The 16,123-nt window shown below is 41.4% G+C and overlaps 1 protein-coding gene across 2 annotated transcripts in view; it reads right to left on the bottom strand.

Moving 5' to 3' along the window:
* LOC138757779 (tetraspanin-5) overlaps nucleotides 1–16,123 on the bottom strand; it is a 116,309-nt gene that overhangs the window by 72,766 nt on the left and 27,420 nt on the right. The gene's annotated exons all lie outside the window — the stretch shown is intronic.

Genomic DNA, 16,123 nt, shown 5'->3' with positions numbered 1-16,123 from the left:
GAACAATCAAGGAATTTTGCTGCTACAGGGCAGTCTAAAAAGGAATGTGCAGGAATTTAGAGTCAATTCCTGCACTGTGATTTATCCTGCAGGACCCCTCCAAGTTTTTGGAAAAAAGCCTGCAGTATAAATCGTACTGGAAAAATTTGTTAACAGTCATCCACTCTACGCCCAGTGTGAATGACCACACGGGCAGGAATTACGTTAATTTTTTTCCACAATTTTCCCAACATAACAGTCTAAAAACCATGACTGCTTCCAACTCTTGAAACACACTGTTTGCCGCCACACCATCCCCCCTCTTCTCTTCAAGCTCATTGGCTGACATTGTGTTCTCAAGAGATAGGTGTACAAGGACAGAATCCACAAGTTTAATTTGGAGAATGGACGATGTTTGCACCCACTGCTTGTTCCCACTGTTGGCCAACACTGTTACACAATAATTTTTACTTATGTGGTAACATTTTCTGGTAAGTAAAATAAACACACCCTTCGGATCATGCCCTGCATGCTGAACATGATGCCAAATTAAACTGAATGCATATTAATAAATGTGTACACTGTGATGCTACCGCAAAACAAATTTTGTGACTTGTTCGTGACAAATTCTGATTCTAAATCTCACTTGCCTGTACGTTATACCTAACCCTCTCTTCCCTGCATATTCAAGTGCATATCGAGAAGCTTCTTGTACCTCTAGCATAGGTGCTTCCACAACTACTCCTGGCAACCACCACGCCTCACCCTCACCTCAAATACATTCCTCTAGTATTTTACATTTTACCCTGGAAAAGATTCTGGATGCCTAGCTCATCGATGCCTCTCGTGTCTCTGACATTCCAGAGAAAACAAATCAAGTTTGTCCAACCTCTCCTCACACCCTCTAATCCAGGCAGTATCCAAGTGAAGCTCTTCTGTACCCTTTCCAAGACTCCACATCCTTCCTGTACTGGAGCAACCAGAATCACGCATACTACTCCATGCAGCCTAACCAAAGTTTTACATAGATGCAACATGATCACCTCAGTGTCCTGGCCAATGAAGGCTGGAGAACGTGCATCAAGGGTGAAAGGTGAAATGCTCAAAGGAAACATTTGGGGGAATTTCTTCAGGCAAAGAGTGGTAAGAGTGTGGAACGAGATGCCAGCTGAAGTGGTTAATGCAGGCTTGATTTCAACATTTAAGAAAAATTTTGATTGATGCATGGATGTAAAGGAGGGATGTGGTCAAGATGCAGGTCAGTGGGACTAGGCAGAAACCAGATGAGACAAATGGCCTGTTTCTGAGCTATTGTGTTCTCTGTAATTGGCAGAATCACAAACGGCAATGAAAAGTGTACAGGAGGGAGACAGATCGGCTCATGGAATGGTGTGATGACAACAACCTTATGCTCAACGTTATCAAAACCAAGCAGATGATTGTGGACTTCAGAAGGAAGTCAGGGGAACACAACCCAGACAGACCTCATCGAGGGATCAGTAGTAAAGAACTTCAAATTCATGGTTGTCAACATCTCCAAGGATCTGTCCTGGAACCTCCATGTTGATCCAATCACAAAGAAGGCTCACCAGCTGCTATACTTGGTGAGGAATCTGAGGAGATTCTGAGTGTACTCAGAGGAGGAGTACCTTGAGGAGCATTCTGGCTGGTTGCTTCACTCCCTGGTATGGAGGTGCCAACTCTCAGGACAAGAATAAACTCCAGAGGAATGTTAACTTGATCTGTGACATCACAGGGACCAGACTTCACTCCATCGAGGACATTTACATGAGGCGGTGTCTTAAAAAAGCAGACTCTATCTTCAAGGACCCCCACCACCTAGGCCATGTCCTCTTCTCTCTGCTACCATTAGGAAAGAGGTACAGGAGGTTAAAGATGAGCACTCAACGGCACAAGGACAGCTTCTTCCCTGCTGCCATCAGATTCCTGAATAATCAATGAACCAAAGACACTGCCTTACTAATGCATTATTTTTTTATTTATATTAATGTTGCAAGATGGCTATAATATGAATGTTTGCCCCATGATGCTGCCACAAAACAAAATTTCATGATTCGTTCATGACAATAAATTTGTTTTCTGGTTCTAAGTGTATCATGTGCCTTCTTTGCCAACATAATTAATGAGTCCCTTCAGGAAGTTTTTGACTTGAACTCCAAATCCCTCTCTTCATCAATGTTAAGGGGCTTGTGTGCTTTCACCTTACATTAGACTTACATGGATACACATCATACTGGCTCAGATTAAACTCCATCTGCTGTTTCTCTGCTCATTATCTGTAGCTGCTCTATATCCTGCTGTATCACTTGTTCCAGCCACTACTACAAATTAATTAGTATCAGTAAGTTGAAGAATTGTACAGACAGAAAGTACCACACCGGTAAGGTCTGCAGACAGGCAAAAGACAGTATTCCCCAAAGTATTCCAATTCCATCTGCAGTGGAAAACTGTTTTGAGAAATGTAATTCCTACATTGTCCACAGCTGTTCAAGGGATCCTCTGTGAAATGTACAATGCCTCATTCTTCTGGATGTCATTTGAAACTCTGTGAAGCTTGCTATTGAAGGCTGCAAACACAGCAGGATTCATTAATCGAGAGACTTTCACTGCATCCTGTCCTCCACTTCAAAGGCACATTTGATTAATCTCACACAATATGGCACTGTTGATATTCAGATGCCTCAAGTGGCCGCAGGCTCTCGTACTGCAGCACTGACTCTCTCATTCCTGGATGATCTGTGCTTTTGTCAGCTCCGGTTTACAAAGATCTCAAATGTGAATCCAACGTGTACACCTTTAAGGGTCAGCTTCTATCTTACAATAAACAAATTCTTGTCCATGCCAGGGACAAAATAACAATGAAAAAGGAAGGACTCTTGCTCCTTGGAGCTTCCCAAGTATTTGGCAGCAATCTAAAAAGCAATCCACTAGGTTGGAAATCAAAGCCAAAAAAACTTTCATCGGATCCTCCCTTTACAGACAAATAGGAAACTATTAATCTGTGTGGAATTGTAAGAAATGTACAGCCCAGAAACAGGCCATTGGGCCCAACAAGTCAATGCTTGGCCCAAGCTACCTCCTATCATAAGCTTTTATTCCTTTCTCCCTCACAATACATTTAAGGGAGGACAGACAACACATATTGAGCAGTTAATCTGACCTAATTGTGTGTGCGAAGACTCTCAAGGTTATGGGTATATGCTTCACAAGGGCATTGGTTAGTCAATAGTACAGGGCCTAGCAGAACAGTGCCTGCAAGGTGGCACCAACTCACTAACGTCTCAGGACACCTCAAAGTGCCTCATGGGACAGCAGAAGTGCATTCACGTGTGGTCAGTGTGTCCTGGTATGCATCTTAAACAGTCCCAGAGGATCGAGCAAGTGCAGGTCTGGTCTTCCTACCCAAGGAAGGATAATGATAAATTATAACAAGTTTATGGTTATTAACATTGTACAACATACATAGGCCTGAAATTGTTACTTTGTGCAGCTGAATTAGTACTTGTTTAGTCATTTTTTTTTAAAACATAAATAGATGTTACAATAATTTTTTTTACAAAAAGAAAAGCATTCGCTGTCTCTTCCAATCCTTAGTTTCTTATCCATACATTTCCATCATAGTACTTTCTGAAATTCATTTCTATCTTGCAGCATTGCCACCACTGTGGCACATTGTTGTTACTCCCCCCATCTCAGTATCAGTCCCTCAATCCTGGTAATGGGAGTCCTTCCCCTCAGGGCTCTCAAATTGGCTGTGCCAAACTTCAGTGGGTTCCTCAGCACATATTCCTGCAGCCAGTATATGTAGATGTCGGTGTGAGAATGCTGCCGACTGAAAACACGTCAGCGTCACCTCCATGTGCTGAAACACCAACTGGTTTCGGGCAGACCAAAGTGCGAATTTCAGAGTTGATGGTCTTCAAGCAGTTCTGGATGTCTGACTTGATGTGTGTCCCCAGGAACAACTCGCAAATCAAGGAGTCCTCTGCAACACTGCTGCTGGGATGACTAATATCTTAATGAAGAGCTCAGGCCCAAAATGTTGGTTAACTTTACTTCCTATCAATGCTGTATGATCTGCTGAATTTTTCCAGCACATTTGTGTATTGCACTTGACTACAACTTCTGCAGACTTTCCTGTTTAACACTACTTACAAAGTTAAGCTATTATAGTACACTAATTGAATTAAATTAGAAGGGATAAATACACAAGATAGATAATAATTATTCACAGTAATCCTAGTGGGGGGAAAATGTGATAGTGATCGTGTAGACGGTCATCTTGTGGTGTCAATGCAGTCCCCGATTAGTGAAGGTTCAAGTGCCTGAAAGAGGGATACTCAATAAGCTGCAGACGCTGTGATTGCAGTAAAAACACCAAAATGCTGCAGGAACTCAGCTGGTCTTTTCAGCATCAATAGGATACAAAGATAATATTACCAATATTTTGGGCCTGAGCCTTTCCTCAAGATACAAGAAACACAGCGTCTGAATTAAAGGTTGGGGGAAGAATGGGAAGGGAAGGAGCACAGACCAACAGACAAAAGGTGTTAATTGGCTAATGACAAGAGGAAAGGTGAGAATTGATTTTAGCTCTGCGAAAGGAGACAGAGGGAAAAGGGAAGAGAGAGAGTCAGGGCTGGGGGAAAAGGAGATGGGGGACAAAGATTGGGGGCCACCTACCCCTGCAGCCACAGGAAATGCTACACTTGTGCCCACACCTTCCTCACCACCATTCAGAGTTCCAAACTGTCCTTCGAAGTGAAGCAGCATTTCACTTGTGAATCTGCAGGGGTCATCTACTGCATCCAATGCTCCCGTTATAGTCTCCTCTACATTGGAGAGACTGAATGCAGATTAGATCATTTCGTTGAGCACCTCGTCTCTGTCTGCCACAATAGCGTGGATCTCCCAGTGACCATCCATTTCAATTCCCTGTACAATTCCCTTGCTGACATGTCTGTCCATGGTCTCATGCACTGCTAGACTGAGACCACCTGCAAATTGGAGGAACAACACCTCATGTTCCATCTCCAACCAGATGGCATTAACATCATCTTCTCTGGTTTGCAATAAAACCCCAACAATCTTTTTCAGTCTGCAGAAGTTGGAGTCAAGTGCAATACACAAATGTGCTGGAAAAACTCAGCAGATCATACAGCATTGATAGGAAGTAAAGTTAACCAACATTTTGGGCCTGAGCTCTTCATTAAGATATTAGTCATCCCAGCAGCAGTGTTGCAGAGGACTCCCTGATTTGCGAGTTGTTCCTGGGGACACACATCAAGTCAGACCATCAACTCTAGTTCTGTCTCTGTCTCTCTTCCCTCTGTCTCCCTTCAAAAAGCCAAAATCAATTCTCACTTTTCCTCCTGTCATATGCATTTAGCACCTCCATATCTTGATGAAGGGCCCAGGCCCGAGACGTTGGTTATGTATTTCTATATAAAGTGCACTATTCAACCTGCTAGGCTACTCCAGCATTTTGTGTTTTTTATATTAGCATCTTTTGTCTGTTGGTCTGTACTCTTCCCCTGCCCCCTCTTTTCCCCCTTCTTTCCCCAGCCTTTAATCCAGACTCCTGGTTTTTTCACTCACACCTTGAGGAAGGGCTCAGGCCCGACATGTCTGTAAGATATTTTTACCTCCTATGGATACTGCGAGACCGGCTGAGTTCCTTTGGCATTACTGCGCTTTGACTACAATCACAGCATCTGCAGACTTTCGTGTTTCACTCCCTTCTGTTTATGCCTACAATTATCATTATTGCAATGGAATGAGTGGTGAAGAGGACTGGACAAGTTGGGTCGAAAGGCCCTGTGTCTATGCTCTATGACTCTTGAAGTTCCCAGATCCATCCTGTGTATCATCGTCGAAAGGTGCTGCAGGAAGAAGATTTTAAGACAAAAGCAATGGGATTAAAGATTATAACAGTTCAATGGGAATGTGGACCCGAGGTTAAAGTTAGATCCACTATAGTACGATGAAGTAAACCGGAGGTGCTGAGTGGACTACTCCTATTCCCAATTTGTATTTTTATGGCCAGTAACTTGCAAAAGGAGACATTAAATGGATAGAATTGGTACTCTCATGAGTTTAGAAGAATGAGCGGCAGTATTCATTGAAAAATACTTAAGGAAACTGAAGGAACGGGAAACTTCAGAATTGTCCATTAAAGTGCTGTAGAGGCTTAATCATAGAGTGCATTCAAGTTCAATTGATTTTTAAATAATAAGGACATCAAGAGGATACAAAGATGATGCAAGAACGTGCCACAGAATTTTACAGCGCAGGAAAAGGCCCTTCAGCCCAACTTGTCCATAGTGACCAAATTATCTATCTAAGCTAGTCCAGTTTGTCTGTATTTTACCCCGAACCCTCTAAACCAGGGGTCTCCAAAGAAGTCAATATTGACCCCTGGGGGTCAATGGGACTGCCCAAGGGGACAATTGAACTTTTGGGGTAGAAAGCTAACATTCGGTATAAGAAATAAAAATACTTAAAATACAACTTGTTGATACACGTTTCTAATTTATATATAGCTTTTATTGTCTATTTTATATTCTGTTTATTGAATCAGAATGATGATATAGTTGTAATAATTTATTCTTAGTTGGAATCACAAGACAATGGACTGTTGTAATACCAGTTTCCACATGGATGAACTGACTTGGATTTTCTTTACTCAAATATGCTTTTTTTAAAATAATAAACGTATTACCTATATTGTTCATGATTAGCATTGTAGACTTGTAACATTTTAAAACATTTTAGCTTAGCCTTACCTTAATTTTCAAATGCATTAACGAAAATCTGGGTTGTGGCGATGCGAGGCTGTATATACCGGCCGCGTCATTTTGTGTCCAACGGCACCAACTAGTCCAGAGACAGCCAGTGCATACTCAACACCTATAGCTATCAGAGTGGTGTCAGTGAACTGATAGCTGTGCATTTACTGTGTAAATTTGCCACATTTCTAGTAAGCACAATGGCAGCTGCTAACGCTAAGAACAAGTGCCGACAATATTCACAAGAGTATTTGAAATTTGGATTCGTACCTTCGCCCACTAATGAAACAATGCCCACGTGCCTGTTATGTGAAAAGACTTTCAGTCATGATGCCATGAAACCTGCAAAAATGAAAGACCACTTTGAAAGGATTTACTCTGATAAGAAAAATAAGGATCTTGATATTTTAAGGTACTGAAAGAGACAAAAAAAATCAGAAATTGACCAAATTTAAAGACATTTTTAAAAGCACCTGCTTGTGCTGATGAAGGAGGACTGAAGGCATCATACAGTATCTCCCTTAATACAGCAAAGAAAGGAAAATCATATACCACTGATGAGGAGATCATAATACCAGCTATTAAAGATGTGATTGAAAACATTATGAAGAAAGACTCTCAACTTGTTCTAAAATGTATGCCATTAAGTACAAATATAGTGCAACGACACGTGTATGAGATGGCCGATGGCGTGGAGAAAACCTTGGCATCTGAGCTTCAATGTTGCAAGTTTTCCATCCAAATCGATGAAGCAACTTTCAGCAATTCAAATATTCTCATGGCTATGCGAGGTATTATCTTCTTTCTTTGGCTTGGCTTCGCGGACGAAGATTTATGGAGGGGTAATGTCCACGTCAGCTGCAGGCTCATTTGTGGCTGACAAGTCCGATGCGAGTCCAAGCCTAAAGTGCATTGTTGATGAGTTTTTGTTTGCCAAGTACCTTAAAGGTGATACAAAAGGAGAGACAATTTTTTGATGTTTGGAGGATTATTTGAAGAAATTCGGGAATATTACTGCAGTGGCTACTGATGGTGCACTCGCAATGATTGGACTTTACAGAGGATTTACTCAAGGAAAAGGTTCCCAATGTATGTACTGTTCACTGTGTATTACACAGACACCATCTTGTAGTCAAGAAATTCATGCTGCCTTAAAGGTGTGCATCAGGTCAGTCAATATTGTTTGCGGATGATACAAAGATTGGTGGTGTTGTGGACAGTGAGGAAGATTACCGTAGATTAAAAGGTGATTTAGGAAGGCTGGAGGTGTGGGCTGAAAAATGGCTGATGGAATTTAATACAGATAAGTGTGAGGTGTTACATTTTGGAAAGGCAAATCTAAATAGGTCATATGCATTAAATGGTAGGCTATTGAGATGTGCAGAGCAACAAAGGGATTTAAGAGTTGTGGTAAATAGTACCCTCAAGGCTGATACTCAGGTAGATGGTGTGGTGAAGAAGGCATTTGGAACGTTGGCCTTCATAAATCGGAGTATTGAATTCAAGAGTTGGGAGGTCATGATGAAATTGAACAAGGCATTGGTGCGGCCAAATTTGGAGCTCTGTGTACAGTTTTGGTCACCAAATTATAGGAAAGATATAAACAAAATAGAGAGAGTGCAGAGAAGGTTCACGAGAATGTTGACAGGATTTCAAGGTTTGAGTTACAAGAAAAGGTTGTGCAGACTGGGGCTTTTTTCTCTGGAGCGTAGAAGATTGAGAGGGGACTTGATAGAGGTGTTTAAGATTTTAAAAGGGACAGACAGTAAATGTGGATAGGCTTTTTCAATTAAGAGTGGGGGAGATTCAAACTAGAGGGCATGGTTTAAGATTGAAGGGGGAAAATTATAAGGGGAACATGAGGGGAAATTTCTTTACGCAAAGGGTGGTAGGGATGTGGAATGAGCTTCCGGCAGACGTGGTTGAGGCGGGATCATTGATTACATTTAAGGAAAGACTGGATAGTTACATGGAGAGGACTGGAGGGGTATGGACCAGGTGCAGATCAGTGGGACTAGGAGGGTGGGGATTTGTTACGGCAAGGATTAGTAGGGCCGAACTGGCCTGTTCTGTGCTGTAAGTGGTTATATGGTTTATATGGTTATAATAAAATTAAAGAGTATCCTCTCAATTCGCGGCTGTTTGCAATGATGTGTGAAAAAAAATGATGAAACTTTGAATCAATTACTTTTGCACATGGAGGGGAGGTGGTTGTCAAGAAAGAGGTGATTGCTTGCAGACTTGTTGACTTATATGACTCAACTGGAGTTTCTTACAGATGTGGACCCATCGCTATGTGACGAGTTGAAAAAGTGTAAGAACCATCTGTTCTATTTGGCAGACCTATATTCAAAATTTAATTAAGTATAGAAATATCCGCAAGGGAAAGATGTAACAGTAATGCAAGCCTAAACAATCCTAATAGGTTTTCAAGTCAAAAGAGGCCCATTTAAATCTTCATTGGCACATTGAGATTTTAAGTATTTTTCAAACTCACAGCAAATGTGAAAAGATGAAAACATTTCAGACTGTGATCTGGAGATATACATAAAGCACCTTGAAAAATTAAGGGAAGACTTTAAAGTACGTTTTGAGTACCCTGGAGAAAATGCATGTACCTGATTGGACTGTTAAACCATTTGATTTGGAAATGGAAAACGCAGACATTGAATCTCACTTAGAAGATGAACTCGTTGATATGTGTGTGGATCTCAAAGCTAAATCATTGTTCAAAAGTAAAGCCTCAGTGACTATTGGAGCAATGTGAAAACTGCTACTAAATACCCCAAGCTTTGTGCAGAGGTTGAGCATTTTTACTTGCCTTCCCAAGTTCATACTTGGTTGGAGCTTGTTTTAGCCACGCAAATGTGATTATAACAAAGCAGAGGAACAGACTGAACCCGAAGAGTTTGTTGACCTACAACTAAAACTTACCAACCTCCAACCAAATATCAATTCCCTTGCTGATGCTCATCAACACATCCTTCTCATTAATGATGTCAACCAATTCAATAAAGAGGTATGTTAATTTTATTTTTGATGTATTTAAATATGACCTATGTTATTTATGAAGTTTTTCTCTCATTATTATTATAATTATTATTGATATTAAGTTTGGTATCAAAACTGGGGATAATAAAAATGTAGTGCACGTGTATAGTATAGGGATCCGAGAAGTTCAGTTTGTCTGTCTGAAACAAAAGTCCTCCAACACTATAGGAACAATTGTTACCAAAATTGGAACATAGATTGATTATTATACCTATGCCAAATAACAGCAAACAGACTTTCCTCTCTCTATCTCTCTTGTTTGCCAGGAGTGTTGGAGAGCATTTGGTAAGAGGGAGTTGAATGATGACAGTAAACAGTTTTTCCTTTTTGTGTCCTGATATTTCAATGAGAGACATTCACATTCACCTGGGCAGCAGTGGGGGGGGGGGGGGGGGGGAGGGGGAGATGCAGAACAGTCTCGCAGGGTTTGGTATGCAGTTTCCCTCACTAATGCTTATGCAAATAAATAAATGTATTCCATTGGAAAAAATAACATATAATTTAAAAAATAAAGTCACATTATTTGAACAAATTTGGGAACCATACATGGAACACAACAGAGAGGGCTTGCCTCGGTCCTCCACCCCCTAAAATAATAAAATGAGAAGACAAAATGACTTGATCCAGTGTGCAAAAGTAGAACACACAATTTTCTTGTTTATTTTCATTGTGTGATGACATTGTTTAATGGTTTTATTGTATTGTATATGTTGAAAGTTAAATGGGTTTGGAGGGGGGGAGGGAAGATAGGGGAGAAAAATAGGGGAGAAAATACCACTGTGTATATTTAAGAGGGAAATGTTTGTATGTATTTTGATTAATATGGTCCACAGCGTGAAAAATTTTAAAACTTTTTAAAAACCTAATGCTTATGGAAACTGCATGTCTACTTAATTATTACTATTTATTTATTTATCTGTACATGCCTAGGGGTCGATGAGGGATTAAGGATTCCATGAAGGGGGACGATGGTCTAAAAGATTTGGAGGGGCCCTGTTCCAAACCTTTCCTTTTAACATTTCAATTGTACCCATCTCTACCACTTCTTCTGGCAGGTCGTGCCACACACCCACCACCCTCTGTGTGGGTGAAAAAAAAGGGTCCCTAAGGTCTCTTTCAAATCTTTCTGTCCTGTATAATTCTACAATTAATATCTTTCCCCTCTCACCTTAAATTTATTCCTTCCAGATTTAGACTCCAACCCTGAGAAAAAGATTGACCATTAATTTTATCCATGCCCCTCATAAATCTCTGTTAAGGTACCCCCTCGGCCTCCTACACTCAAGGGAGGAAGAACCTCATCCAATTCAGCCTCTCCTTGGAATTCAAGCCTACTTGCCCCATTCACATTCTGGTAAATCTTACGTGCACCCTTTCCAGCTTCATGTTATCTCTCCTTCAGCTGGGTGACTAGAACAGTACACAATACTCCCAAGTGCAATCTCACCTAACTCTCGAACACATATAACATGATATTCCTGCACCTGTACTCAGCCCTGACTGACGAAGGCAAGTGTGTCAAATGCCTTCTTCACCACACTATCTGGCTTTGTGGCTACTTTCATGAAACTACATTCATGTACTCACTCACCATTCTTTCTAGTCTATCACGCTCAAGGGTCCTATCATTTGCCACAGGCGAGAAAATGAAATAAGCCACTGTCTTATTGAACAGTAGAGCATGTTGATGGAATCCTAACCCCTAATCTACATTTGAGTGTGCTCAGACAAGATTAATCACCTGTCTGAAGGGATGAGGGTGATTAAAAACACTAACCCTGACCTCCATCACGAAGACCTGCTGGGTGTGTTGTATGTTGAGGTGGCTCATTTAATAGCCACACAGATATGGAATCAACAAGCACAGCCATGTGGAAGGTATGGCTCGACAGAAGTATCTCCTGCTGTTACCAGGCAGCAAACGTTAATGTGAAACAGTTTACCACCAGGTAGTGAATGGACTCATTGCATTCAGTATCCTGAACAATATAGTCCAGGCCCTTTGGCTCACGATGTAGTGCGGATCTATGTAAACCTATTCCACAACAATCCAATCCTTCCCTACCTCACGCACACAAAACCTATTGTTCCAGTCTCCACCGCCGCCAATGCATTCCAGGTAACCCATCACTCTTGAATAAATTAAAACCCTACCCTTGAAATCTCCCCTCAACTTTCCTTCACTTACTTAAAACAGATTTCCTCTGTCATTTGCGACTGTCTCCCCAGGAAAAAGGAGCTGCCTGTCCACCCTATCTAAGCCCTTCAATCTTGTAGACCTCCACTACGTCTTCTCTCTTCCTTCATCACTCCAAAGAGAAAAGCCCTAACTCTGTCAACCTTGCTTCATAAGATGTTCTCCAATGCAGGCAACATCCTGGTGAATCTCCTCTGCATCCTGTCTGAAGCTTCTGCATTCTTACTGGAATGAAGCAACCAGAACTGCCCACAATACTCCACAATTACTGTGAATATTATTGATTTATATATTTAGTGTGTTTTTTTAATAATTCAATTGCTCACTATCATCTTTTTTTTTACAAATACATGTTCTGCTGCAGTAAGAAAGAATTTCACTGCATGTGTAAGTTGTACAATGTGTATGGTAATTATTATTAATTCCAGGCTTTGAACCCAACAAACCACTCAATCAGGAAGCATTTAAAAATTTTTAAGAAGTGCAACTAATTAAAAATAATCATCAGCCTCAAAGTTCCCAAAAGAAGGAAGTTCAACCCAAGCCCAGGAGATTACTGGAAATGCTTCAAAGGTTGCTATTGAATGCTGCTGTAGCTGGGAGTAGCTCAGTGCATAGCAGCTGGATGCATTGCCTACTCTACACCAACCTTCTACGCTCACTTACAGATGCTGCACCACTAGAATCTGAGCAGTTCAGCACACTAAATTTGTGCCAATCAGCATTTATGGTAATCCAGCATTTTATTCTCCCAACAGTTTGATCAACATCCACCAAATTCAATTGCTCATCTTTCACACCACCTTTAGGGTGGGGGTGGGCGGAGGAAACCAGACCACCTGGGCAAAACCCAGGGAGAATGTGCAAACTCCACACTGACTCATCGGCATCTAGATGCTGGTTGCAAGTCTTATCATATAGTGCGAGAACAACCAGTGTCTCAACATGGATAAAGCAGATGATTGTGAACTACGAGGATGATGGTCAACCACCATCCACCATACATCATTGGCTCCATCGTGGAGAGCACAAGGTTCCTTGCTGTGCGTATAGTGGATGACTAATCCTTGACCCACAACAATACCTCATTTGGTGAGACCAAGGCTACCAGGCCCCCTATTGACATTTTATAGGAGCACAACAGTGTCCTGTCTGGCTGCATCATTGTGTGGTACATTAGCTGCAAAGCCTCAGACTGAAGGCTGGTGAGGAATATGTGCCTGATCTCTCTATTCTCTAACACCCTCCAGGGACCCTCCATTCACCATGCAAATCCTGCCATGCTTTGACTCACTAAAATACAACACCTCACACTTGTCAGAATTAAATTCCGATTGCTTCTCTTTGGCTCACCTTCCCAACTGATTGCAATCCTGTTGTAAACTTCAATATCCTTCCTCAATGTCCAGTGCACCACCAATTTTAGTGTAATGTGCACTACCATCGAAATAGTTCACGTAAATGACAAACAACAGCAGACCCAGTAGTGATCCTAGCGGCACACCACTGGCACAGGCCTCCAATCAGGCAAATATCCTCGGAATCCTTCCACTGAGCCAGTTTAGAATCCAACCGGCCAGCTCAGCTAGGATAACTTGTGTTGTCCTTCATGACTTACCTGCCATATGGACCTTGTCAAAGGCCTTGCTAAAGTCCATCACCACTTCAAAAAAGTCTCTCCGATTCATGAATTATTATCTCCTACGTAGGAAGCCTGCTGAGTCACCTCCACTATTGTTAACCTCATGAACAAGAGCACAGAAAGGAACCAAGAGATAGGCAACTTCTAGACCCGAACCTCCCGTTCAGTGACATCAGAATTAAGTGCACACTGGACCATTCCATCCACCTTCAATAAATAACTCGCACTTCTGTGCAATACACAAGTGCTGGAGAAACTGAGCAGGTCACACATTGGCATAACGAAAGGCTCAGGCCCAAAACATCGACTGCCTTTTATTGCCTATGTGACCTGCTCAAATTCTCCAGAGTTTAGTGTACTACACTCCACTTCAGCATCTGCAGATTTTCTTATTTAACGAGCATCCCAAGGTTCCAAGGGTGATAGCAAACATGAGATGACAACCGAGGCAAAGTAGGAGCATGACATGCAGCAGACTGCCACAGACAGCAATGGGATCACAACAAGACAATCTACTCAAATGGTGTAGATTGAAGGTCCACTATTTGCCAAAATACCTCTTGCTTCTTTACAATTCTGTACAGGGCCATTCACATCCACCTGAGGAATGGGACTGCATCATAGCATTTCTTGCAAAAGGTTGCCCCTCTGACTGTACACCTCCCTTTCCATACTCCCCTCTGGCAATGCAACATCTCCTCAGTATTGAACACAAAAAGCTGGAGGTGCTCAGCAGGCAAACAAGAGAGACTGCAGATGCTGGAAAATTCGAGCAAGGGACAAAAGTGCTGAAGGAACTCAGCAGGTCAGAAAGCATCCGTGGAAAGCTAGAGACAATCAATGTTTCTGGCCGATACCATCCATCAGGAATAGCAAGAAAATGGACAGAGCCAGGCTGGGAAATAGTTTCTTCCTGCAGGCCATGAGGTTGATGAATGCCATCCTGTAACCTTGGGTTTCTTTCACATGAAACTGAGTAAATTATTCCAAAATATTTATTTTACTTTATATTTTCATATGTGGGTGATTATTATGTGCTGTGTGAAAAATATATTGAGAGTGCTGTGGTCCAGAGAAACGCTGTTTCATTTGCTTAAACACATAAACTTAAAAAGGGCAGGTGGAGGAGAAGCACAGTCCCACAGGTGATCATGGGAGGGAAAAGGAATGGGTAAAAGTAACAAGCTAGGAGGTGATAGGAGGAAGAGGCAGAGGGCTGCAGATAGGACAGTAGATCTCAGGCCAGGCAACATCTTATTGGAACAAGCTCAGTTCACCTTTGATGTTTACAACAAAGGGCCTGTGTTGAACATTCTGCCAGTAGAATAGATGTATTTAATGTTCAATTTTATGGGTCCACTCAGAGAAATTAAATTTTGCTTTTTCAGGATCTGGCCACCTCTGCAAATAAATACTGCATATACTGCATACAAAACTGAATTGGAACCGTAAAAATGTCACCCCAAATCCAGGGGATCATTTTATATGGCAAGCATAAAATCCAAACCTTAATATCCTGTGATTTGGAGTGTCTCCCATGGCGATAGAGAACAACATAAAACACTTGCATAACTCCTTTAGACCTACCACAAATTTTATTTTACTGAAACTTGCATTTGGGAAGCTGGATTAATAGTAATGTTATATTAAAACAATAAAAGTGTATTTTAAACCTGTCTAACATTAAAATAACAGCACAACAAACAAACCTAAAAGTTGACATTTCTCAAGGTTGTGAACCTATCAGAACTTTTCCTTAATAACTTGATTGTTTTATTGTCATCAATAGAGGATGAGCAAATGTAGGTTCTTGGGAGTCACTTTCTCGGAAGATCATTTCTGGAACCAACACACCATTGGCATCATGAAGAAAGCCTCTACTTCCTCAGGAGTTTGCGGAGGAGTTAGTGGAGTTGTTCAAGTGAACCGGAATGGACTTGAAGGGCCGACATGGCCTGTTTCCGTGCTGTAAACGGTTATATGGTTATAACAGCTGACTAACAGTAAACAATCAGCTCTGGTCCCAGGGTGCTTTCTCTTGACACTGCCTTGTCAGGGCCAATCACAATAAATCTTGCACCAGTTACCAATACTTTCAAAATTTTAAAGACAGGGTTTCTTGGAAAATCTCAAGCTTTCACTCCTTCATAAACAGCAGCATAAAGTGCCAGACTTGGGGTAGTCTTATACAGCAAGTACAGCTCAAAACCTATATTTTAAATGGAAATTCTGGGATTTGTCTTGTATACCAAGTCACTTTATATGCCCACATACAAAGTATTTCACACATTTTACTTTTGATACATGGAGTTAAGTCATGCAGCAAGGAAGCAGGCCCTTCAGCTCAACGTGTCCATGTCAACTGCTAGTCCCATTTGTCTGCGTTTGGCTTATAACCTGCCAAAGAAATACAAGAATGGTAGATTCTGGAGTCTTGAGACAACT

The sequence above is a fragment of the Narcine bancroftii genome, chromosome 3, assembly GCF_036971445.1.
Source record: "Narcine bancroftii isolate sNarBan1 chromosome 3, sNarBan1.hap1, whole genome shotgun sequence".
Lineage (NCBI taxonomy): Eukaryota > Metazoa > Chordata > Chondrichthyes > Torpediniformes > Narcinidae > Narcine > Narcine bancroftii.
The sequence above is the reverse complement of the archived record's forward strand: the minus strand, read 5'-3'. Positions and strand labels throughout refer to the sequence as shown.